Here is a 25678-nt window from a genome sequence, read left to right as displayed (position 1 = left end):
AATACAAAGCCAATTAGATAAAGCTACAGCCCTGTAAAACTCTATAAATGTCATTCAAGATTGACATTTTCAGGCTCACAAAGATAAGATCACAAAAGGGAACGCAAGGGAGGGGTGGGGACTGCTCACAGCATTGCAGGAATCATGGCTGATGGATTACCACTGTGTAGCCCTGAGTTCATGAGTGTTTGTGCTTTTACTGCTGTTTGTTTCAGCCAGTGAGAGCATGATGTACAGTTCACTTCTTCAACACTCTAATTAGCCATCACTGTAGTGACAGTCGCGTATTAACCCCTTTCAGACTCAGGGCCGGAATAAGGTCTGTGGGGGCCCCTGGCAAACAAACATGTGGGGCCCAGTGCCAGATTAATGTCCACATGGGCCTGGAGCTGAAATTTATGAAGGGCCTATTGTGTGATGCTGAAGGGGGTGTGACAATCGCTGTGGCTGTGTCACTAGTGATGCGGGGCGTGACCTGTGTGGTGTGGGTGTGGTCTACACAGGTAGTGTGGCATGTGCAGTAGGTGTGGCTAACTCCATGGAGGGCATGTTTAGTGCCTACCTTCAAGTTGTAACAAGAAAAAGTTTAAAGGTTTTTTGTGTAGCGAATATTTTTTTGTATGTGTATACATACATGCAGGGGTGAAACTAGGCTTCCTTTCACCCCAGGCAAAGACTCAGCGCGGCATCCACCCACCTTGTAGATAGTACACACCTTTGGCTAGATAACAGAGTTGTCAGCACTGTCAAAACTAAAATGTAAAATCACATTTTTAGTACCGTTATTTTAGGTTGCCAGCGCCTGCTGCATTTATTCTGGGGTATCTACCCAATTCAAATGGAGCATGGAGGCTCAGCTATTGCAAAACACAATCGCTAAGTATTGCTGTCTATACATCACAGAGCATTACAGTAACTGCCATATAATGAAGAGAACATCGCAGTGACTGCCACTTACTACAGAGTCAGTGACCGCCACATAATGCAGAGAGCACCACAGTGACCACAATATTATATCGAGAACATTACAGTTACTGCCATATACTGCAGAGAGTATTTTACAATGACTGGCATATAACACAGAGAGCATCGCAGTGACCACCATATAATACATAGAGTATCGCAGTGACTGTCATATTATACAGAGAACATCACCTTGACCACCAGATAATGTAGAGAGCATCGCTGTGATCACCACATAATACAGAGAGCATTGCAGTAACCATTATACATTGCAGTCACCACCATGTAACGCAGTCACCGTCGTAAAATACAGAAAGCATCTCGGTAAACATCATTCAATGCAGAGAGCATTGCAGTGTCTGCCATATAATATAATATAAAGAAAATCGCAGTGACCACAATAAAATAGAGTGCATTACAGTGACTGCCATATAAAACAGTATCGCAGTGATGTGCTGTATAATATAAAGAACATCAGGTCACACCATATAATGTACCAACCATCCAAGTGACTGCTATACCCAGCTACACATCATGGCCCCTGCAGAGGGATAAATCGAACAACAAGCTGCGGGCGGATCTATCATTACAGGGACAAATGCAGGATTTCTAGAGGGGAGTTTCCACGTCAAGCCACTACAGTGGGCATGACCACCATAAAAGGGTGTGTGGCTATCATTTTAGCTAATCCTAGGCCACATACACATCAAATAAGATACATTAAGATGAGTACTGTACATACTTAAGCAGCCCAGCGGCCTACCGGTAGTCCCGCTGACCAAGTGGCCGATTTTATAAGTGATACGCACTTATCAATGAGCAAATCGATGTCTGGAAAGATGTCACAACTGGACGGGCATTTAAATTTGCCCATCTAATTGTGATGCCAGTGTTGGCGGTTCCTGAGGCCAGTGTATGGGTGGTTGGTGGGTTAGCTGTACACAAAAGTAGATGTACCTTTGGCTGTGCTGCAGGTCTGACCTGATATGTCTGTGAACAATGTAATTCACAGACATATCGTTTGTACACACCCATATATGCACTATGAAATATGTTGTTCGCTGAATGACATATCGCATAGTGGGCCGGGTTCAGTCCCGCTCGCAAGATGCGTTCGCACGCAGCCGTCAGCAGCTAAAGTATGCAAAACCTGCGATCGCATGGTAAGACATTATTATGCCCACTCTATCTTTGTATGCGATCGCTGACTGTATGTAAGACACCAACTTTCCCTTCATTACACACGTCATCTCCAGGAAGTGTATGCATTTATCAGTAACATCAAGTACCATCAGACCCGCACGCAGAACTTGTGGTTGCCCCTATACTACCTCAAGCACTGCAATCGCTGCAGTGTGAAACAGCCAGGTGATGTGTACTATGACACTGCGTCTTAATTATTCATGTCCTTGAAACGCCATTAGAATGCACTGACACGCCTTTGTTCGCACATCCACACCAGCGTTTCATTGACTTACCCTGTCACCACCCAAAAACGGCAAAAATTGTCCAGCTGCATGCGAACGCAGCCTAGCGAGCAGGTACGAATCAGGCCCAGTATAGCCTTTAGGCAGGAATCAGGCTGTAATGGAGAGTATTTTAATTAAAAATTACATAGATAAAAAGCACTCACTGGATTCTGCCCCAGTAGGTACCACTTCTCCCTGCAACCCCAGGACTGAACAAAAACCAGCCAGCAGGCACTGTTTCTGCTCACCTTCTCCCACTCCTCCTTGCACACACTCATTTTATGGGTCCCTTGAGCTATTCTTATATTCCAGCACATCTGTTCCACTCCCTCCTGTAATCCTCCCAGCTCCTCTTTGGCTTATTGCGGACTCTTCCTTCCTCAGACTCAGAGAGCCCTGTTAAAGGCGTGTCAGGGACTCCACTCACAAATATGTCACTGCCGGGACAAGTCTGTCCCAATTAGCGACAGCAGAGATAGCACTTTGCCCTGTAGCCTCCTACCTTCACTGCTGGTCCCACTCCCAGGCAGGAGGTGCAATTTAGAACAAATCTGGGAACGGAGCTTCAATGGCGTTTTGGGGGCGGAGCTTCAGCCGATTTGGGGGCGGAGCTTCGATCGGCTCATGGGGCTTCATACGGGGGGGCTGGCATTAGGGAGGGGACGTTTGTGTGTGAATGCCTAATGCTTCTGCCCAGGTGGCCGGGAGATTAATGTTTGAGACGGTAACAGGAAAAAAAATTAAATCTTCACAACAGTGTCTGCACTGCAGGGGTTGTTGTGGGCCTATTTTAATGGGTGGGCTTGGAGCTGCAGCTCCACCCGCCCCATTGGTAATCCGGCCCTGGTGGGGCCCCTATTAAATGTGACAAACTGGGGGTATGCGCAATGGGGACCTTATGAAGAGCCCCCAGTAGTGTCAGTGCCCACAGTGGTAGTGCTCCGTATGCAGTGTACCCAGTAGTAGTACCCCCTATGCAATACTCCCATTAGTAGTGCCCCCTGTAGTAATGCCCCTGTAAAAATGCCCCTGTAGTTGTGCCCCAAATAGTAATGCCCCCCCAGTAGTAATTGGCGTGAGCCCAATAGTAATGCCCTAGTAGTAATGCCCCCTGTGTAAATCCCCCAGTAGTAATACCCATGTAGTTGTGCCCCCAATAGTAATGCCCCCAGTAGTCATTCCCCATTTAGTAGAGCCCTCTGTAGAAATGCCCCTCTATTAGTGCCCCCAATACTAATGCTCCCTCTCTAGTAGAGCCCCCAATAGTAATGCCTCCTGATTAATGCCTCCCCCTCCGAGTAATGCCTCATCCCCGAGTAATTCTCCCCCAGTAGTAATGCCTCACCCTGCCTGAGTAATGCCCCTAGTAGTAATGCCCACCTGCCAGTAATGCCCTCAGTAGTAATGCCTCCCCCTCCCTGAGTAATGCCCGAGTAGTAATGCCCCCCCCCCCCGAGTAATGTCCCCTGTAGTAATGCCCCCCGCAGGCCGCGTTGCACAAAAAAAAATAAAAAAAATAATAAAGCTCATACTTACCTTAAGCTAAGCCCCGCGTCCGCTGCAGTCTGCTCGGCTGCTCCTCTGCACTATGGCAGAGACGTCATGACGTCTCTGCCATAGTGCACTGCGTGAGCCGGAAGCTGGAGCTCATGTGAGCTCAAGCCTCCGACTCCGGCTGCGGGGAGGGAGCCGGGCGCAAGCTGGTTACAGCGGGCATCTGGTAAATGGAGCCTCCCGGCGGCGCTGGGGTAAGGTTGGCCGGATGAGGCGGAACTGGTTCCGTCTCCTCCGGTCCACTTTAACCCCGATGGGTGTGGGGGCCCTTAACGTGTGGGAGCCCTGGGACAATCGCCCGTCGCCCCCCCTTTAATCCGGCCCTGTTCAGACTACCTCTGCAGTTGTCTGCAGTGTGCTGCCTGTGTGTGTCTGGCTGCTGACATCAAGTGAGACCCAAGAATATCCAATCAGTGGTGTATGCGGAGTCCCGAGTTGGATAACCCTGGTAGGACCAGTTCACACTGCATTACGACCTGGGTCAGTCCAGTGTTCAAACCTGCTTACAGGGTTGCTGGAACCGGGAATTTTCTTGGTGGCGCGTTCATGCTGCACCTCGACCTGGCAATTTCCCGGGTTATGTTTGCGATGTGAAGGAGTATAGTAGATGACCACCTTACACGTAGCGATACTTCTGTAGATCTTCCAGAGCATCCTTACTGCAAACTGAAATGCTGTGACATGATGGATCTGCACTTTCCTCTATAGCCTTCGTTCTATCCACTTTGAATTAAAAACATTTTATGTCATCTAAGTAAACAGCTCTGAATGTTCTCCATGATGAAAACAGCGCTAATGTAATGGGTCTGACATTTTCAGCATTTTTTATTTAATTTTTTTAAAGCTTAAACAGCTGGATTTAGAAGAAACACTACAAATACAAATGTTTGCTACAGTATATAGAAAATAATAATAAACTTGACAATAGTTTATTCTTACAATCATTATTTTATGAGCATTAACATACAGAGGGGACATAAGAAAAAATGGATATGTGTTTTCATAATCTTGTACTAAATTATAAGTATTTCCCCATGTCTCACCTCACCTAATGGTTCTTGTTTTGTATCAAATTAAGAGGGGGGGGGATTCAATTAGCCGCAGTACTTTACCGCTGACTAATTGTTCCCCAAGCTAATTCAATTAGTCCCGAAGATGGCATTTATCAGGGGGCTTGGCCTAATTGTGGGAGGCATGGCCACGCACCCTTCCAAAAAATATATATTACCAGCGCCATCTGAGGAGGGGGGCGCGATCAGGGTGATACCTCCCCCACACAGAGAGAAGAGACTGCTGCTGCTCAGCGGCAGCAGTCTCCCTACTCCTACTGCAGCCCAGCACACAGCAGCATGTGAATAAAATGGATATAAAACACCTCAGATCACATTGTGACCAGATGACCTTACTCTGCCAGGTGGACATGATTTGTGTAGACTTACGTTTCCTTGAGCAACCTGAGTGTGTTTACTGCACCACTCCTAAGGTATAGGGCTTCACTTTCATGGCCAGTAAACACCTGTTGTTGCTGACTCCTCCCATTGCATTGTGGGTGGCTAACTCACTGCCACCATTAGGTTTCTCCTAAGTCAGCTTTTCCCAGGCTTCTACCACCAGTACTTGGAACCGCTTAATTCTTGTGTGGACACGCTGCTGCAACATCACTTGGTTGGTGTCTGCCAATTTCCTACAGACAAAATATACACCAAAGCTACCTGAGAAGGCAAAACTCAAATCTATATTGAAGTATTAAAAAAGGGGGAGGACCAGCATTTGTGGGCTAGATGCAAAAGCAGTCAGTAGTTAACCTGCATGAAAAAGAAATAAATGTATTTGCACCCCTTGTATTGCTACATGGTTTGTCCAGGTGCAAAGTTTCTTGCTTTACTCCCAACTCAGAATCAGCCCCAAACAAATCTACATTTTCGTGCAAATCTGCACAATTCACAGTGCCATCAACACAAGTGAACTTCGCCTATAATGAAAATGCCATGTTACAACCTGGTTTTTCCTCTCAAGTCACAAGTAGAGAAGTAATCTACTCAAATGCGATTGACAATACATCACCCCAAAGCATGAACAGTGCCAAAAGACAAGCTCCACAACTAGCGTATGTTCATCTTCAAAAGCCCCACAAGCTAGAAAAGGATAAAAGGTTTATGGCTAATATAGGCTTATAAGGGTGGGACAGAACTGGAAAACCAAAACGCAGTTTTTAGCAGTCAAATTGTGATCTATTAATACAGGTACTCAGGGCCAGATTGAGAGATGTACGCAATGGCAATATTTACATAGTTACTCAATTATCTGCTGACTGCGCATGAGTCACGGTAACACTGCGCACGTGCCAAGGTACCGTAGCAAAGCCGCTCGCAGTGAGGACTTCTTCACAAAGTGATTGACAGTTCAGGGGTTGTTACGGAGACTGGCAGCAAAAACACAGGTGTGTCACAACCGTATTTGGGATTGTGTCTCAGTCTACAACTGCAATCCCATATGCAAAAAACGATTCTCTGATCAAACTGTTTGTCTTATATTGATAAGATTTATTTTTATATAATATAAATTCCAGAATGAAAATTTTTCCATTGATTAAATTTCAATGTATTTTTCAGTAATATTTTTACTTTTGAATGCATTTTTTATGCTTTCTTCTAATATATACTGTACAGACTTTGTAATTTTCATTGTATACTCTTTATATATTTATATAGTTTCTAACAACAAAATAAAAATTGTTATTCCAAAAAAAAACAAAAAACACCTCTCTTAAAATGTCAATAGAACATTTCACAGGAACTTATAAATTGCATTCATCCTTTCAAATACGAATATCTATGCATCAAATCAGTTTGGCTTTCCCAGTCTTGACACCTTCAGTTCTTAGAAAGTTCCACAATAAGAAAATTCTTAAAAAACAAGAATTCTTATGTTTTTGTTCCCCCCATAGAGACTGCATTTCAAAGAAAAGGCTTGTTCAGTCACCAAACCCCCACTGCTAAGTTAGGGCAATTACCATATTCCATGTGAGGATGTCTAAAGAGCAATTTGTCTACCTTTTAAAACAGTCTGTACATCCAAATATGCTTCCCCAATTTCAAAACTGCGCACAGCGCTTTAAAAACACAACATGTTAAAATACATTACCTAGACATGTACAGTACATGGCGCCCTGCGCCCACATTGTCCCTTTAAAGATAGTGTCACGGCACAAAGTTAACTCCTTCAGTGCCGCTGCGGCCATTTTAGCCACGTGTGGTAGGGCTCTGACCACAGGGATCACAGCTGCATTTGCATTAGCGTACGTCTCTGAATCAGGTCTTCAGTCTGTGTATAAAGAGGGAAATAGAACACCTACGGAACAGGATGTACAGATTCTATCTGGAAACCCTGATACAGGAGAGAAACATTCAACACTCTCCTGTGTGTTCCGGTTACCCTCAACCTTATTCATCTTACAGTACTTTGGGCCTGATTCAGAGAAGCAATACGGTCATACCTAATTCTAAACATTGCTATTTGTATGTAAAACATCAATAGCACTGCAAATTTGTATCTAGCAAATAAACAGCTGGGGAATTTGTTCATATTTTCATCAAACCATTTAAGCTTGCAGCATGTCATCAAAGTACCCCAATCTATGCAAGTCCCTAGACTAGCATATATGGTTAATATTCAGTAGCATCACTATGGGGGTGCGGGCCGCACCAAGTGCCACCCTCCGAGCGGGTGACACCAAAATAACGGCTCCTCCTCAGTGACAGGAGAGTCGGGTGTGTGAAATTCTTCTGCAGTACCCGGCTCCTGTCACAGGGGAGGAGGAGCTGACACTGCAGGAACTAGTCTCGGGGGCAGCCCAGCATCACCCCCCCCCCCCCGCGGGTGATGCGTTTGGGGATTCCGTTAGGCCAAGCCCCCTTTTTGGACGTGCGGGGGGTGGGGGGAGTAGAGTGCGCACCGGGTATCACCAGATCCGGTGATGCCTCTGTTAATATAGCGTTCCCGCTAGAAGGAGGGCAAAAAGCGCCCTGCCCTCAGAGCCTGCGGGTGCAGTCTTCAACCGCGGGTCGCAGTGTCCCGCGGGTGGGGAAACGTGCGGTGACCTGGCATCTATTCTCCCTCTTGGCAGGGCTTGGGGGTTGCCCGGCGTGTCTGTAAATGCCGGGCACGCCCCCAAGAGTTACAAAAAGGGGACGCCATTTCATTGTCCATGCCCCCTTTCAGTGCGCGTACGCGCATGGAAGTGCCTTCTCTAGCTCCGGCGCCCTGCCTGCTGCCGGAGCTAGAGTGAACACTATAATATTAAACTGCAGTTAAATGCACGTACCCCCCAGGTACAGGGGGTATTGAAACTTTCTCCTAAGATTTAGTTTTTGAGCAGACTGAAGCAGGTTGTCTTGTAGTATCTCCCTGAATTTTGCACCCTCCATCGGTCCTTCAGTTTTAACAAAACACTCTGGCGTTAGGTTTGAAATGAGCAGCGTTTGGTTTGAGCCACACATAGCGTTGAATTGGGGCCAAAAAGCTAAATTTTTGTCTCACATGACCATAAAACCTTATCCTACAGTCACACTCATGTTCCCAGTGCTATAATAAAAGCACATTAACAACAAATTATTAGTTTAGGGGTGTACACACTTATGCAAGCAGGGTATTGTATGTTTTGTATTTCACTCATTCTTCCTAAAAAATGTCTATGTTATCCACTTGAATTGTATTGTTATGAAGGGTGAAAGAATGTCAGATATGACTTATCTTTCTGGCGTTACATCATAAAAACCTGCTATTCCAATAAGGGTATTTAGACTTTTCATTACACTGCATATGCTGAGCCAATCAGCATACAGGAGCAAATGTGTAGGATTACATTTATCAGCTAACTTCACAATGTTATACAGTGTAGCTAAGGAGTTCATTGCTAAATATATCAAAGTTCTACATTGTTTTGGTCCTCCCATTGCTTGCGCAGAATGTTGGCTGCAAACTGCAAAGGCGCAAAAAGGACTCCTGGGTCATAAACCTGAACGTCTTCTCATCGTCAGGACAGCTCATACCAGAATAGCTGTCCCGGAAAGTAAGTATTCCTGCATACCGGCAATAAAAATAGGGAACACATGGGAATTTTCTTGCAAAAAAACTGAAACAGTCCGCTCATTGTAGTGACCACAACTAAACAATACAGAGGGGATTTCCCGCATTCTGACTTATAAAAGAAAAGCCACTACATATTGGATAGAACCGGGGTGCACAACCTTTTCTAGTCCAAGGGCCGCAATAAGAGATCACAAACATTGAAGAGGCTACAATAAAACTTAACTTGCTTAAAACAGGGCTCGACATATGCCAGGGGCCAGGTCGCCATGTCTACCAGATTTTGCTGCCTGGCTACCAGATTATGCAGTGAGGGAGGAAGCAGATCCTTATGTCTGGCGGCGATTCATGCCTATAGTATTCCGGTGTTCATATCATGCACAGGAGTGCATGTGCTGAGTGTCACCTGCGGTGACTACTATGCCTGTGTCCGCCCCGGCCTGCGCTGACGACTCCTCTCCATCCTGGCCTGCTCTGATCCCTGTTGTCTGTCCCAGTCTACGCTGATCCTCCTGTACGTCCCGGCTGTCTACTGTCTCCTATCTCCAGTTGCATAAAAGCTCTCCAGTAGTAGGGTCTATGCGTGGCCAGAGATTGCGGAGCGGCTTCAGAGGGATAGTGGTGTGACCAAAAGGGGAGGAGGGTTTTGTTGTACTTCCATGCACCATTGTTTTATGTGAAATGTGGTCCGTTATTACAGGAGGGTGGAGCAGGGGAGCTGTGCAGAGCCTCCACTTTACTGTATCCATTCAACTGTGACCATTTTGTGGACTAGTATAGTGTTTATAAAGGTTACATAACACACAGAGCTGTGCTTCTTACTCACTCCTGTAATTTTTGGGGGGCGGTCGGTGGTCTGGCTCCTACAATTTCATCCTGGCACCTAGATTTTAGAAAAATTTGTCAAGCCCTGGCTTAAAACATGTTAAATACATCAAGCTACTAATGGAAAAGGTATTGCAGCATTGTTAAAAGGTCCCATCAGAAGTGTGTGCAATGCCACAAAGCTGAATGTGCCTTCACTGGGGGTGTATCCATCCCATGTAGCAACACATTCCCCTTCCCCCCACTCTGCAGCAACACTATCACAACCCCATAGCGGGATGTAGTCGGCATCCCCACAGTCAGGATCCCAACGCTCACATTACCGGTAGCGGGATCCCGACAGGTCAGAATGCCGACAACTTCTAACGTTAAGTTTGAGGGTTTAGGTTAGGCTACTGGAGGGGGGGTTGGGCTAGGTTTAGGCTGCAGGAGGCGAGGGTTAGGTTTAGCCTGAAGGGGGGAGGGTTAGGCTGTGGAAGGGGTGGTTTAGGATCAGGGTAAGGGTTATGAAGGGTACACACTGGCAGATATATTGGCCAATCAATTGATCGGCCAATACTTTGTGTGTGCGTCGGCCCGTATGTACCAGCTAAATGTTTGTGAACAACGTTCTTCACAGACATATCGTGTCGGCTGTGCTGCACAGCCGATGGAAGAAATATCTGAGCATCATGCTGTGTTTACGGGCAGTCATCCAACTGCCTGTACACTTGCTGCAGAGGACGTGGGAAAGGGAGCGCCACATGACCCCCCGCCATCGGGACCTGCGGCCAGGTGACAGATGATGGTTGTTCAGGATATATGAACCACCATCATCTGCAGATATATCTTTTAGGTGTGCATCCAGCTTTAGAGTGAAAATACTTACCGAAATTCGCCGGCAATCTGACCGTCGGGGTGCCATACCCAACCCCCCATAGCAACACATCCTCCACTGCTATTACTCTCTCTGTAGGGTCAGTAGTGGTACCATCATAAATGAGACACCTAGAGAATAAATGCGCTTTCTGTGAGAATAAATTTCAGACTTGTTTTTTCTTTTTTTGCTTAAGACATGTAAATATATGTGGGCCTGTGCGCTTTACATGCAAAAGTTTGCTTTCAAGATCCAGAATAGGGGAATGAATATCAATTATAGAAAATTTTCTAAAATGCAGAATAAACCAGACATCTGTTAGCAGGCAATTAAATAGCTCTCTGTAATTAACTTACTTTTGTTTTAAATAAAAACCACTGCTAAATTCGTTTTCTGAACATTTTTAGCTTAGTCCATAGTACAATGCATCATAACTTTAATAATGATAAGGTGTGGCAGACAGACAGTCGGGATCCAGGCAGGCAGAATCCCAACGGGGTTAACATACCGACACTTGGTGGTCGGTATCCTAACCCTAACCCTCCCTGGTGCCTAAACCTAACCCTCCCCCCAACCCCATTACTTACCTTCAGCATCCCGGCGGTCAGGATGCTGGCGTCGGGATTCTGACTGGCATATTTCGGTGCCGGTAATGTAAATATTATATAATAAAATATATATATATATATATATACACACACACATATATACATATATACACACACACACACACACATACATACACACAGTGGGGCAAAAAGGTATTTGGACAGCCACCGATTGTGCAAGTTGTTGCACTTTACAACATGTGAGAGGTCTGTAATTTCCACCATACGGTAGCTACACTTTAACTGTGAGAGATAGAATCAGAACAAAATATTCCGGTAATCACATTGCATGATTTTCAAACAATTTATTTGTATATTCTTTTGGAAAAAAAATATTTGGACAATCAAAAAGTTTAACTCAATACTTTGTAAAGTAACCTCGGTTGGAAATTACAGAGGTCAAACGTTTCCTGTAGTTCTTGACCAGGTTTGCACACACTGAAACAGGTATTTTGGCCCACTCTTCAATGCAGATCTTCTCTAGATGTGTCATGTTTTGGGGCTGTCTCCGGGCAACACGGACTTTCAACTTCCTCCACAGATTTTCTATTGGGTTGAGGTCTGGAGACTGGCCAGGCCAATCCAGGACCTTGAAATGCTTCTTACGGAGCCACTCCTTAGTTGCCCGGGCGGTGTGTTTGGGGTCATTGTTATGCTGGAAGACCCAGCCACGTTGCATCTTCAATGCTCTTACTGAGAGGAGGTTTTTCCCCAAAATGTCACGACACATGGCCCCATTCATCCTCTCCATAATACGGATCAGTAGTCCTGTCCCCTTTCCAGAAAAACATCCCCAAAGCATGATGTTTCCACCCCCCATGCTTCACAGTGGGTATGGTGTTTTTGAGATGCCACTCATCATTCTTCCTCCAAACATGGTGTGTGGAGTTATACCAAAAAGTTCTATTTTGGTCTCATCTGACCAAATGACATTCTCCCAATCCTCCTCTGGATCATCCAGATGGTCACGGGCAAACTTTAGACGGGCCTGGATATGTGCTGGCTTAAGCAGGTGGACCTTTTGGGCGCTGCAGGATTTGAATCCATGACGACATAGTGTGTTACTAATGGTAACCTTTGACTGTGGTTCCAGCTCTCTCGAGGTCATTGACCAGGTCCCCCATGTAGTTCTGGGATGATCCCTCACCGTTCTCAAGATCATTGATACCCCACGAGGTGAGATCTTGCATGGAGCCCCTGGTCGAGGGAGATTGTCAGTGATCTTGTATTTCTTCCATTCTTTAATAATTGCGCCAACAGTTGATCTCTTCTCACCAAGCTTCTTGCCTATTGTCGAGTAGCTCATCCCAGCATTGTGCAGGTCTACAATTCTGTCCCTGGTGTCCTTAGACAGCACTCTGGCCTTGGCCATGGTGGAGAGGTTGCAGTCTGACTGTTTGAGGGTGTGGACAGGTGTCTTTTATACAGTTAACCAGTTCAAACATGTGCTATTAATATAGGTAACGAGTGGAGGATAGATGAGCTTCCTAAGAAGAAGTAATTGGTCTGTGAAATCCAGAATTCTTGCTGGTTGGCAGGTGTCCAAATATTTTTTTCCCGAAAGAATATACAAATACATTTTTTAAAAATCATACAATGTGATTCTGACTCTCACAGTTAAACTGTACCTATGATGGAAATTACAGACCTCTCTCATCTTGTAAAATGCAACAACTTGTACAATCGGTGGCTGTCTAAATACACGTGTGTGTGTGTGTGTGTGTGTGTGTATATATCCCCTTGATGAAACGCGTCGGATTTGCTGTAGCTTGGGCTTGTTGTACCTGGACCCCCCTTGAATGGACAGATAAGCTGATAATATTTATGTTTTTTGTACGTGTATCTTTTTACCATTTGATGTCACTGTGTTATCATTAAAAAAACTTTGTTTTGGAAAAATCTACTATGACCTCTGTTAATATTTGGGGAAAGGAATGTTCCCTATAGGAAAAAAGGTCTATTAGAGTTTACTTTGTTGTATTGAATAACATACTGTGCGGTACAGTACACACTATGTTGGTTTTCTTTTTTGTTTTTCTCTAGATATCGCTCTCTACGGCCATATGACCAAAGAACTCCTCACCAGATAAGTTGTTTATAAATCATCCTTATTGGTCTCACTTGTGATTGAATTTATCTTTTAGACACTAGTAGGCGCTTCTTATATATATATATATATATATATATATATATATATATATACATATATACATATACACACACAGTACATACTCACACGCATATATACCTGGGCTAGAAGCTGCAGCTCTATCTGCAGAAACAAAAATAGCAAAGAATGGTAGAGTATAATCTTTACGGGGAAGTGAAAATAAACCACCACCAGGATAATGGGGCTCTCACCAGATGGCCACATGTACTGAGGATGCAGGTTCTGCATGGCTGGGTTACAATAACAAGCCCAAACCCTGTAAGAGGCAGTTCTTTTGTTGGACAAATGTTTTTGTTTTTTTTCTTTTAACACTTTGGATTGCAAGTGAGAAGACACCCCTGGACCTAGATTACAAATAGAATGGAGAATGAAGGTGTGCAGGGGTGTTTTATATGTAATAAAGAACTTTGGTCAAAGTGTATTTGTTTTTATTTTTCAGCTGACCTACAGTTTTCAGTGAGCCCTGATTGCCATGGCATGCAGGCACTTGTAATCCTGACATTATATAGCAACATGGCCAAATATACTAGGCATGGCAGTGCTTGCTGTGACATGTAGTTTACCAACAAAAAACACATCTATGTTTTATCGATTTTGTTACCCCACACTCAATACACCAAGTGTGAGGGATGAGTCACTGTGCTGCAGCAAATGGCTGTTTTTCCGGGCTTGATTCCCCCCTATGGAATCAGCCCAATGCTGGACAAGCAAGACTGTTGGCCATCTTATTATGTGGACCACATGCTGCACTTTTCCCTGCTATAGTATCCCCAGTCCAACCTATAAATAGCCTAGTGTTTTCTTTCTCTGTGGACCCCTAACAGTTTGTCCTGCCAGTTTCGCAACTACCAGCCCTGGCTATGCCCACCGGTGCTTGCCAAGTTGTTTATTTTTTACTAAGGTGCCCATCTACTAATAATCGCATTTGCAATGTGATCTGGGTGCAATATTAGCACCCATGATCGCATTACAGGATGTATCAAATTGCATCCGCAGGGACAGGGGCTCCCAAAGAAGACCGTCCTGCGATGTGCTTGGAGTAAAGTGGCCGTGTCAGCATTCTCTTCTCTCCTGTTGCGGAGGACCCTACACATGCGTGAATTACTGGTCACACATGAGTGGCGGCCATTGCTTCACATTCCGGAACTAGGTATATCTGACAGCACTGCATCCCCATAGAAACCTATGGGGGTTGCGCCTGCTGGCGGAAATGGAGGGACCATAGCAGATATTGGAGACATCTGCTGTGATCCCTCCATAATACATTCAAGTGATACTAAATATTTGCAGATATCCCCCAAAAACAGGTGCTTTCGGGGGAATATGCTACAGAAATGTAATGATAAATAGACCCCTTAATGTTAAAACCCTGCAAAGATTCACGATGAGGATGACGATCATAACATGACGTTTCTGTACTCAGGCCGCGTGTGACCAAACCTTCCCACTTCTGTACTCAGGCCGCGTGTGACCAAACCTTCCCACTTCTGTACTCAGGCCGCGTGTGACCAAACCTTCCCACTTCTGTACTCAGGCCGCGTGTGACCAAACCTTCCCACTTCTGTACTCAGGCCGCGTGTGACCAAACCTTCCCACTTCTGTACTCAGGCCGCGTGTGACCAAACCTTCCCACTTCTGTACTCAGGCCGCGTGTGACCAAACCTTCCCACTTCTGTACTCAGGCCGCGTGTGACCGAACCTTCCCACTTCTGTACCTCCAGTTGCAAGCAGTCGTAACTGGAGTAAATGTGTGTGGCCCATTTGTGAGCATGTGCAGAGCAGTGGTACTAGGCAAATTGGCGAAGTATTCACTCTCCCTGCATCAGCTAGAAATAGTCCCAGTACTTTATCACCATATGCCCATATCCACCAGACACATTACCACATAAATGTCATTAAGTACAAAATAACAATTTTTACTTTGAAACCATGAACAGATGTGGTATACTAAAGAGCACATAGTTGATAGTGCTACACTCAGAAACATTAGCACTTTACATATAGCCAGTTTTCACATCAAAGCAGGGGAATTAGAGAAAAAAAAAAAACATTGCTCTGGGTGAAAAGGATTCATCGCAATAATGGCAAACTTGATATGGTCAAGAATGGCGCAGAACTGTTTAGGTCATAAACATGCTAAATGAATTGGCTTATTTTCTTGATACCTAACAATATCTTGTGAGCCTAATGTAAAAACCATAGCTGCTCACACTACAAAGGATTTGCTGCTACAAATATTGTGTTTAAGTTTTAGGAATCTCCACCCCAGCTCTGTCAAACAGCTGTGCAGAAACAGCCTTGTATTGCAACTGCGCAGAAATGAGACTACGTCATCGTGGATACAGCATTAGATCTTCTAGAGCAAACCACGACATGCAACACCTGGCAAATGGGACACATTCGCCTTACAACTGCAAATTACAAGTCAAATAATTGTTTTTAGCACTGGACAAGACCATGCTGATTAGAGATACATTGCTGTGATGTGGATGCAATAGCTGGAAAAATTGATTGATGCACATCACTGTGTGCGTCTTAAAAGCATCAATGACAGCAAACGGGTTGTACCATGCAATCCATTCAATAATGTGCCATTATAAGTAGGAGCATTAAACTGCTTACCGAGAAAGGCTATATATCAAAGACAGCTGTTCCGACTACATAATACAGTCGGCAACTCCATATTTGTATGATAGGGGAGATAAAATCATGAGGTTTTACATGCATTTGTCCACAGTAAACTAGCTTTTCTTAGCTGTATGTTTATATGATTTCAAATGTGCACATATCACTTAAAATAGAATACAATCTAAAAATATGGAGAAACAAATGCAACTGCAACATTTGTCAATTGTAAGGTGTAGTGATTTCTTTCTGTTCAAGGCCTACAATGGAGAGGTTTCCAATCATTTTCTCCCCCTCCCTTTCACTGGTAGGAGGAATGCGGCTCTCCAGAATTATCAGCCATTCACTTCCCTCCCCCATCAGAACAACAGATGGTCTTCCACAGTGGGTGATGAGAATACCACTCCACTGTACAAGAAGGGAGATTCTATAACAATATTTAATTTTATTCAAACAAAATATGCACAAAAACAATGAATAAATATCGATCCATTGTTTTTCCCCTAAACATTCATCACCTTCCACATTGAATCAAGATGACAAATACTGTAAATCCACTGATACCTTTAACACAAACTATATTCATAAGCAGAAGGGTTTATTTAAGTAGTCAAGGTTATTATGCAGAGAACAAGGTCTTATTACACACCAAAAGATTTAATAATAAATGCTGAACATTTGTTCTTAACTGCACATACTAAATTGTACTGTAGCCATGCATATAGAAAGGCTTTATCATAAGCAGCAGTATACTCTCCAGAAACTGACAGCAGCACTGACACAATGACATACGACTGTCAACATAAATTCTAATGACATTTTTTTCTACATAAATTCTCCTTATTTTAGTAATGCAATACACAAATACAACTAGCAATTCCCCTTATAAAAGAGAATAGATCATAATCAAAATATATCCTCAAATAGCCCAATCAGGCCTGGGGATACAAAATGTCACTATGCAATAACCAATGCAATATAAATAGGTGTTCACTTATGTACACAGTAATAAAATCGGGATTGCAGTAGCTATATGTACAAGGGTGAAATTCAGACGACGGATTGACTGCAGGCACTGGCCCACTTCAATCAATATTGAAAGAAAGAAAAATAAACTAAAAGGGGAAAAAAAAAAAAAAAAGTCTATACCTGCTATTTTCCATTCAATTTAACATGAAACCCAAACAAAAGAGCTCATCATTAGAGCATAGCAATTACACCGAACAAGCACTGAGATGATGATACACGATGGGAAAAAAAACAAGTCTCCAAGCAAATATCACACCTATTGTCTATGCTAGACATTTGATGATTATAGAAACACCCCAGGATCCGCTCACCGCTATCTCTCACTCTCTTACCGGCAGCATTGGGAAGATTGCGGGCACCAGAAGCAGCACTTTCCTATTCAAACATCAATCAATCATTCGACCAATATCCACAGTGCTCGAATGACACCGACCGGAAATACCGTGCCCGAGGCGATGACCCAGCAGAGAATAACGGGAGAGGCGGGGCCTGAGCTACAAAGGCGGTGTCTGGAAGGGAGCGGTTTTCCAGCGCTCCGTGTGCGAAGCCTGGAGAAAGAAGAAGGGTATAATAGCACTGTTGCAGCCGCTTTCAGCTCAGTACATGTCTGTCACACGAAGGAGGCGGAGTCTTGTTATTGGGAGGAGGGGTCACTTATGCATAGAGAGTAGATCGGGGTTTACGAAGATAATTCCGTCATCGCATAAATTAATCGCATAAAGATGTGTATCTTTTGTTTGGCTGCTAAAAGCAATTAAATTTATTTTATCCAAAGTAAGAGTGAATTTGGTCATCTTTCTTTTAAACTTAATATAGCTGCGCCTATCTCCATCATTTTCTGCCAAAGGTGATGTAAGAGACGTATAGCAGTGAAGTGCTGAAAGAAGGAGTTCCCAAGCCTGATAGCATCTTCTCCAGTTCCATGGAAAAGATTTTCATTCAGGGACCATTAATGAGGCTTGGGATAGACTCTGATTTCCATTGATCCTGTTGGTACATAAGTTTGGTCATAATATAATATACACCAATCAGCCATAACATTAAACTCACCTGTCTAATTTTGTGTAGGTTCCCATCTTGGCGCTAAAACAGCTCTGACCCGTGAGACATGTACTCCGCAAGACCTCTAAGGGTGTCCTGTGGGAAGCCCGGCAGGGGTGAAGATCCTGAAGCTAGAAAGGTAAGTATTAACTAACCTATTTTTAACCCCTAACCCTCCCTTAGGGGTAGGGTTAGGCACTTACAGGGGGGTTAGGCACTTAGGGGGGAGGGTTAGGGTTAGACACCCCTAAGTGCCTAAACACCCTCTAAGTGCCTAAATCTAACCCCCCTTCCCCGCAGTCTAACCCTAAGTCCCCCCCCCGGGAGCCCCTAACCTGAAGCCCCCCCCCCCCCGCGCGGCTGTCCACACCCGGCTTACCTTCGATCGGTAAGCCGGGTGTCGGGCTCCTGGCGTAGGTTTAATGACAGGTATCGGAATTAGACAGTCGGGAAGCCAGTGGTCGGGATTTCGTCCGTCGGCTTCCCGACTGCTTCCCGTCCTGTGGTATCACCAAGACATTAGCAACAAATCCTGTAAGTTGCAAGGCCGGGCCTCCATGGCTCATACTTGTTTTTCCAGCGCATCCCACAGATGCTCAACCCAGTGGTATATCTATAATGGGTGCAGTGTGTACGGTTCACACAGGCAGTAGAAAAATAGCCAATAAAATGGCCAGCACGCCATTTGCCCAGAGACTTGCACTTGCGCAGTAGACTCTGGCACAGAAACTGCACAGTGCACAGGGGCCTCCTCCTCACTCGATCGGATTGAGATCTGGTGAATTTGGAGGCCAAGTCAAAACCTTGAAATTATTGTCATGTACCTCAACCCATTCCTGAACAATGTTTGCAGTGTGGCAGGGCGCATTATCCTGTTGAAAGAGGCAGCTGCCACTAGGGAATACCGTTGCCATGCAGGGGTTTACTTGGTCTGCAACAATGTTTAGGTAAATGGTACATTTACATCCACATGAATAAACATCCACATGAATGCCAGGTCCCAAGGATTCCCAGCAGAACATTACCCAAAGTATCGTAACTGACTCTATCGACTTGCCTTCTTTCCATAGTGCATCCTGGTGCCTTCTATTCCCCAGTTAAATTATGCACACGAACTCTGCTGTCCACATGATGTAAAAGAAAATATTATTCATCAGACCAGGCCACCTTCTTCCAGTGCTCCATGGTCCAGTTCTGGCACTCATGTGCTCATTGTAGGTGTTTTCAGCAGTGGACAGGAGTCAGCATGGGCACTTTAACCGGTCTGCTCTAACCAGTCTGTGGCTACGCAGTCCCATACACAGCAAGCTGAGATGCACTGTGTGTTCTGACACCTTTCTAAAATAGCCAGCAATTAACTTTTTCAGCAATTTGTGCTACAGTAGCTCTTCTGTGTGATAGGACCAGACGGACTAGCCTTTGCTCCCCACACTCCTCATTAAACCTTGAGCGTCCATGACCCTGTCACCAGTTCACCGGTTGTCCTTCCTTGGACCACTTTTGTAAGTACTAAACACAGGGAACACCCTACAAGACCTGCCGTTTTGGAGATGCTATGACCCAGTCAATTAGCCATCACAATTTAGCCCTTGTTAAAGTAGCTCAGATCCTTACGATTGCCCATTTTTCCTACTCCCATCTTATCAACATTAAGAACTGACTGTTCATTTGCTGCCTAATAGTGTAAAGAGATAATGTTATCTGTCAGTGGTTTTAATGTTATGGCTGATGGGTGTATATTGTAAGTATTCTGATATGTCACAATTGATAACACTGCTAGTTCTAAATAACTTACAAACCTTACAATACAGATTTTAAAATTAATGACAATGCTTTTACTTAAAGACAGATTAATCATCATATATATTTTGCCAATGCAGACTTATATCAAAATAAGATAGGTTATACCAACAGCATTAGGGAATACTTCTAAAAGAAATTTGTGACACCTAGTACAGAATAACAGGATAGCAGTCAGCCAATTATTCATGCATACGTAACGGCACCCCAGACCCAGGGGCGTTTCTAGAGAGGAGGGAGCCAGTGTGCAGTCTCCGACACGGGCCACCCCCTCTCCGGCCGGCGGCCTGGCAGCGCACTGAGTTGTGCGCGGCCAGTGCCGGAGTTACAGACTCTGGGCACTAGATTGTGCCCAGAGTCTATAGTGTCTGCACAGGTCACCGGGAAAATGGCCGCCACGGCCAATTTCCAGTTGTTTTACAGCGCCGGACCCCCTGCGCCGACGTGGGACTCCGGAGAGGTAAGTAATATTATGGGTTCAGGGTGTGCGGTGCGGGGCCACCCTGGGCCAGTGTTCCCCGCACACCCTGCACCCATTATACAAACGCCCCTGCCCAGACCCTATTTCTTTGTTTTCTCCTCTGTTCTCCAACTCCTTCCCCCTCCCTCTCCTCTGTTCTCCAACTCCTTCCTCCTCCCTCCTTTCAGCTCATTTTTATACCCTTTTTTTGTTTATACATCCAATTACTATTTGTACGTACTAAGGCCCCCATTTATCAATGCAGGTGAACACTAGCGCAATTTTTAATTTAGTATCACTGTGATACAAGCTCGGGCTGGGCCGCCAGGGAGTCAGGTAAATCCGCTATGGGATTTCCTGCTTTGAAGCTCCGCCCACTTCAACTGGGGGGGGAGCATGCATCAGGGGGGGTGACACGAAAGCCCCCATCCACAGTTCCTGCGGGCCCCCGTCTAAGCGCCAGCAGCAGCGCACCCCCGTCCTAAGGGCCAGCAATGGCGGGCACCCCATCCTAAGCATCAGCAGCAGTGCACCCCCCCTCCTGAACATCGGAATCAGCGCCCCTCCCGTCCTGAGCACCGGCAGCAGTGGTCCTCCTCCTGAGCACCGGAAGCAGCGGCCCTCTCCCCACCCTGAGCATCTACAGCAGCAGGCCCCCTTCCCCTCCTGAGCGCCCGGAACAGCCAGCACCCGACAGGCGGCAGCTCCATAGTGCTATTTTGGCCAGGGTAGCTGCTACTGCGCTCCTCTCTCTTCTCTGCTGCGGAATGCCTCCAATATATTAGTTCCTGATCACCTTCCTACACTGAGTGGTGGGAAAGCAACTAGGACTGGCAGCAGCGCACACAGAGGGGGTTTCTGAGTACCCAGAAACCCCCCCTGACAGACTGGAGTGCAGACACCATGTTCTTAAGCTCCACCCCCTCATGGCAAATTGCCGCGATTCGCGGGTCAATATGGAGGAGACGGAGCCAATATGATGTGATATCCTTAGAATTTAATCATTTGGCCCCACCCCCTCCCAATTGACCCGCAAATCGCGGCAATTTGCCCCGAGGGGGCGGGGCTTAAGAACATGGTGTCAACCTGCTAGGTCCTGTCCCGATCAGATCTGCTGCAAGGTAAGTTTGTTTGAATTGTATATGTGTGTGCATGTAACATACAGTACCAGTCAAAAGTTTGGACACACCTTCTTATTCATTGTTTTTTGTTTATTTAAATTATTTTCAACATAGTAGATTAATACTGAAGACATCAAAACTATGAAAGAACACATATGGAATTATGGGCCTGATTCAGAGCCGCTCGCTCTGAATTAGGGCCGGGCTTTTCTTTTTTAGGAGCGGCCTCTGGGCCGCTCGCATAGCTGTGGGTGACTACCCACAGCTATTGCGAGCGGCCAGGATGATGGTCGCGATGGTCAAGACCATCGCGACCATTGGGCTTGCGACGAGACCCTTGTGGTAGGGTCTCGCCCATCGCAAGTCCCAGAGAGCTTTCGGCTCTAACAGAGCCGGAAGCTCTCCACTGGCATCACTTGTGATGTCAGTGGGGCCGCCCCCAAACGGCAGGCATTTGGGCAGCCACCCCCCCCCCCCCGGCCCGCCCACCAAACGGGGCGAGCTGTCATTCAACAACGACAGCTCGCCCCCTTTGGTGCGAGACCTGGAGCGACGGAGTGCCCGTCGCTAGCCGGATCTCGCGCATGCGCACGACAGAGCTCCGTCGTGCGCATGCGCGGTGGGTCACCATCGACCCGGTTGCGAGCGCTCAGCGCTTGCGACCGGGTCTGAATCAGGCCCTATGTTGTAAACAAAAAAGTGTTAAGCAAATCAAAATATGTTTTATATTTTAGATTCCACAAAGTAGCCCCCTTTTGCTTGGATGACAGCTTTGCACACTCTTGGCATTCTCTCAATCAGCTTCATGAGGTAGTCTCCTGGGATGGTTTTCCAACAGTCTTAAAGGAGTTCCTAGAAGTGCTGAGCACTTGTTGGCTGCTTTTCCTTCACTGCGGTCCAACTCATCCCAAACCAGCTCAATTGGGTTTAGGTCGGGTGATTGTGGAGGCTAGGTCATCTGACGCAGCACTCTATCACTTTCCACACCCCCCATAAAAATCCTGCATTTGCCCCTGACTGGTGAGTGAATATTAATACCTACAGACTGACTAATGTAGTTTAATTGTGGACATGCGCTTTCCCACCAGTCAACATAAGAGCTTATGTTGTGCCCATAATAAACCTGGGAATTTAAATCCATGTGACCATCATCTAGTGTGTACCTATCAGCGCACAGTGGGCCTGATTCAGACCCGCTCGCGAGCACTATTGGCTCGCAAGCGGGTCGATGGTGGCCCAGTGTGCATGCGCACGACGGAGCCGGCTCCGTCGTGCGCATGTGCGAGACCCGGATAGCGACGGGCTATCCGTCGCTCCGGGTCTCGTACCAAAGGGGGCGTGCTGTCGATGTTGAGTGACAGCACGCCCCCTTTGGTGGGCGGGCCGGGGGCGTGGCTGCCCAGACGGAGGCAATCGTGCGGTCACGCCCCCGCCTCCATTACTGTATCACCGCCGGCCATGCCCCCCACTGTATACAGACATTCAGCTCCCTCCCGGAAGGAGGTAGCTGAATGTCGGCAAGTATGCGTAGGACCCTTTCCTCATGGCGCCGTTTCATCGCAAGTGAGGATGTCACAGGTTTCACGAGATTGAGTGTCCCAGAGCATCCATACCACAAGGAAGCTGTAAATAAAAAATGTGAATGGGATCATGCTGTGCCATTGTTGGTCCAGTCTGGGTATTTAATTTTGTAATTGTTATGTTTGTATGCACCCTGACAAAAAATATTAATCTCGCACCTGCCCCTTCTGATCTCATTTAAATATTGTGCTTTTACTTGTCATTGTTTTCATTTATTATATATATTTATTTATAGACACATACATATATAGATATGCATACACACATATATATATGTGTATATATAATATATATATATTCTAAATATGTGTGTATGTGTGTGTATATATATATATATATATATATATATATATATATATATATATAAAAACACTGCATATGTAAAATATATATATAATATATAAAATCCTCCAGGCGCTGCACTCTACGGACTTGAGAGTAAAGAATCACATCATGACACTATTTACTGCAACGTTTCGGGCTTAATTACCCGTCGTCAGGCTGCACAAACATCAACAAACTAAGGGGGTCATTCAGACCCACTCGTGAGCGGCAGTACGCCCGCAAGCGGGTTGATGTTCCCCCACTGCGCATGCGCACAACAGAGGGAGCTCCGTCGTGCGCATGCGCGAGACCCGGCGAGCGACGGGCTCTCCATCGCTCCGGGTCTCGCACCAAAGTGGGCGTGCTGTCGATGTTGATTGACAGCACGCCCTCTTTAGTGGGCGTGCCGGGGGCGTGCCTTCCAGAGGGAGGCGTACCCATGGGAACGCCTACCGTCTGAAGCCGGCCCCACTGACATCACTAGTGATGTCAGTGGGAGTGATTTTGGCTCTGATAGAGCCAAAATCACTCCAGGGCTTGCGGCAGCGAGACCCTACCGCAGGGTCTCCGTCGCAAGCCCGATGGTCGCGATGGTCAAGACCATCACGACCATCATCATGGACACTCGCATTTGCTGTGGGTGGTCACCCACAGCTATGCGAGCGTCCAAGAGGCCGCTCCATTTTCAGGGAGGAGGGCCCTGATTCAGAGCGAGCGCTCTGCTCAGAGCGTTCAGCTCTGAATCAAGCCCTAAGTGCACAATCTTACCTTACTTGTGCACATGGGCCCTCATTCAGAGCCGCTCGCAATTAGCGCTCTCTCGTTCATAAAAAGGGGGTGGCTATTCAAATGAACTGTTCGCTCTTTGCGGTCTGTTGCCGCCTCCATGTCTGAACGAGCGAGCAAAACATACGCTCGTTTATTTGATAAAAACGCCCCCTGGCCGCTCGCACCATACGTCATGTCCGCTATTTATTAGATTAATCGAGTACATCGAACAGCGTATGAACTGCTCGCTATTCTTGTGGTTGGTTTTTTCAACCACAATCTTGCGAGCAGTTCTGGCTATAAAATAACCCAGTGACGTGGTCAATGACGCTGCTGTATTAATTATGCACACCCATAAAACGCCCGTTTTGACCTTTAAGCACACCTGCGTTCGGATCTCCACTCCCCATTTTCAAACACCTTCCCCTGTTACCACCCACATACGCCTCATTCTGTCACTCAAAATAGCAGGCATTCGCTATATTGCGAGCACATGAATTTCGGCCGCACTGACTGGTTCGCGCATGCGTATAACGATCCGTACGCATGCGCAGATGTGCGAACATCGCTCGGAACGAGCGTACTGCCGCTAGCGAGTGGCTCTGAATGAGGGCCATAGTTTGTTGATGTTTCACTCTAGCTCCGGCGGCAGGCAGAGCGTCGGAGCTAGAGAGGGCACTTCAGTGCGTGCGCCCGAAAAGGGGGCATGGTCATTGAAAAGGGGACATGTCTATAAGATGCGTCCCCTTTTCGCCACTCTTGCGAGCGTGCCCGGCACTTACAGACACACCGGGCAGCCCCAAAGCGCTGCCGACAGGGAGAATAGATGCCGGGCACATGCGCCCGGCATCTATTCTCCGGCGGTGAACGGGTCACTGCACATTTCCCCACCCGCGAGACACTGTGACCTGCGGGTGAAGACAGCACCCGCAGGCTGTGAGGACACGGCGCTTTTTGCTGTGAGGGCAGGGTGCTGCACCCGCTTAAACAGCCTAGCGAGAATGCTATATATATATATATATATATATATGTATATACAGTCAGGTCCATAAATATTGGGACATTGACAGAATTTTCTGATTTTGGCCTCTATTCACCACCACAATGGTTTTGAAATGAAACAAACAAGATGTGCTTTAACTGCAGACTTTCAGATTTAATTTGAGGGTAATTACATCCAAATAGGGTGAACGGTGTAGGAATTACAACAGTTTCAATATATGCCTCCCACTTTTTAAGGGGCCAAAAGTAATGGGACTATCAACTCAAAAGCTATTTCATGGACAGGTGTGGGCTATTCCCTCATTATTTCATTATAAATTAAGCAGGTAAAAGGTCTGTAGTTGATTCTAGGTGTGACATTTGCATTTGGAATCAGTTGCTGTCAACTCTCAAT

The 25678-nt window shown here is 46.0% G+C and overlaps 1 protein-coding gene across 7 annotated transcripts in view; it reads right to left on the bottom strand.

Annotated features, from left to right (window-relative positions):
- The window catches only part of PTPRS (protein tyrosine phosphatase receptor type S), a 458571-nt gene extending 440756 nt beyond the window's left edge, over positions 1-17815 (bottom strand). For 4 of the 7 annotated variants that reach the window (XM_088446483.1, XM_088446485.1, XM_088446484.1 and 1 more), the window contains exon 1: positions 17520-17815. The gene's annotated coding sequence lies outside the window, so the exon portion shown is untranslated. The remainder of the gene's footprint in view (positions 1-17519) is intronic. The other 3 variants (XM_088446487.1, XM_088446489.1, XM_088446486.1) reach the window with 2 other exon arrangements.
- Positions 17816-25678: the final 7863 nt, after the last annotated feature.

This window comes from Taudactylus pleione, unplaced genomic scaffold (genome assembly GCF_031769625.1).
Source record: "Taudactylus pleione unplaced genomic scaffold, aTauple2 ptg000399l, whole genome shotgun sequence".
NCBI classification, from domain to species: domain Eukaryota; kingdom Metazoa; phylum Chordata; class Amphibia; order Anura; family Myobatrachidae; genus Taudactylus; species Taudactylus pleione.
The sequence above is the reverse complement of the archived record's forward strand: the minus strand, read 5'-3'. Positions and strand labels throughout refer to the sequence as shown.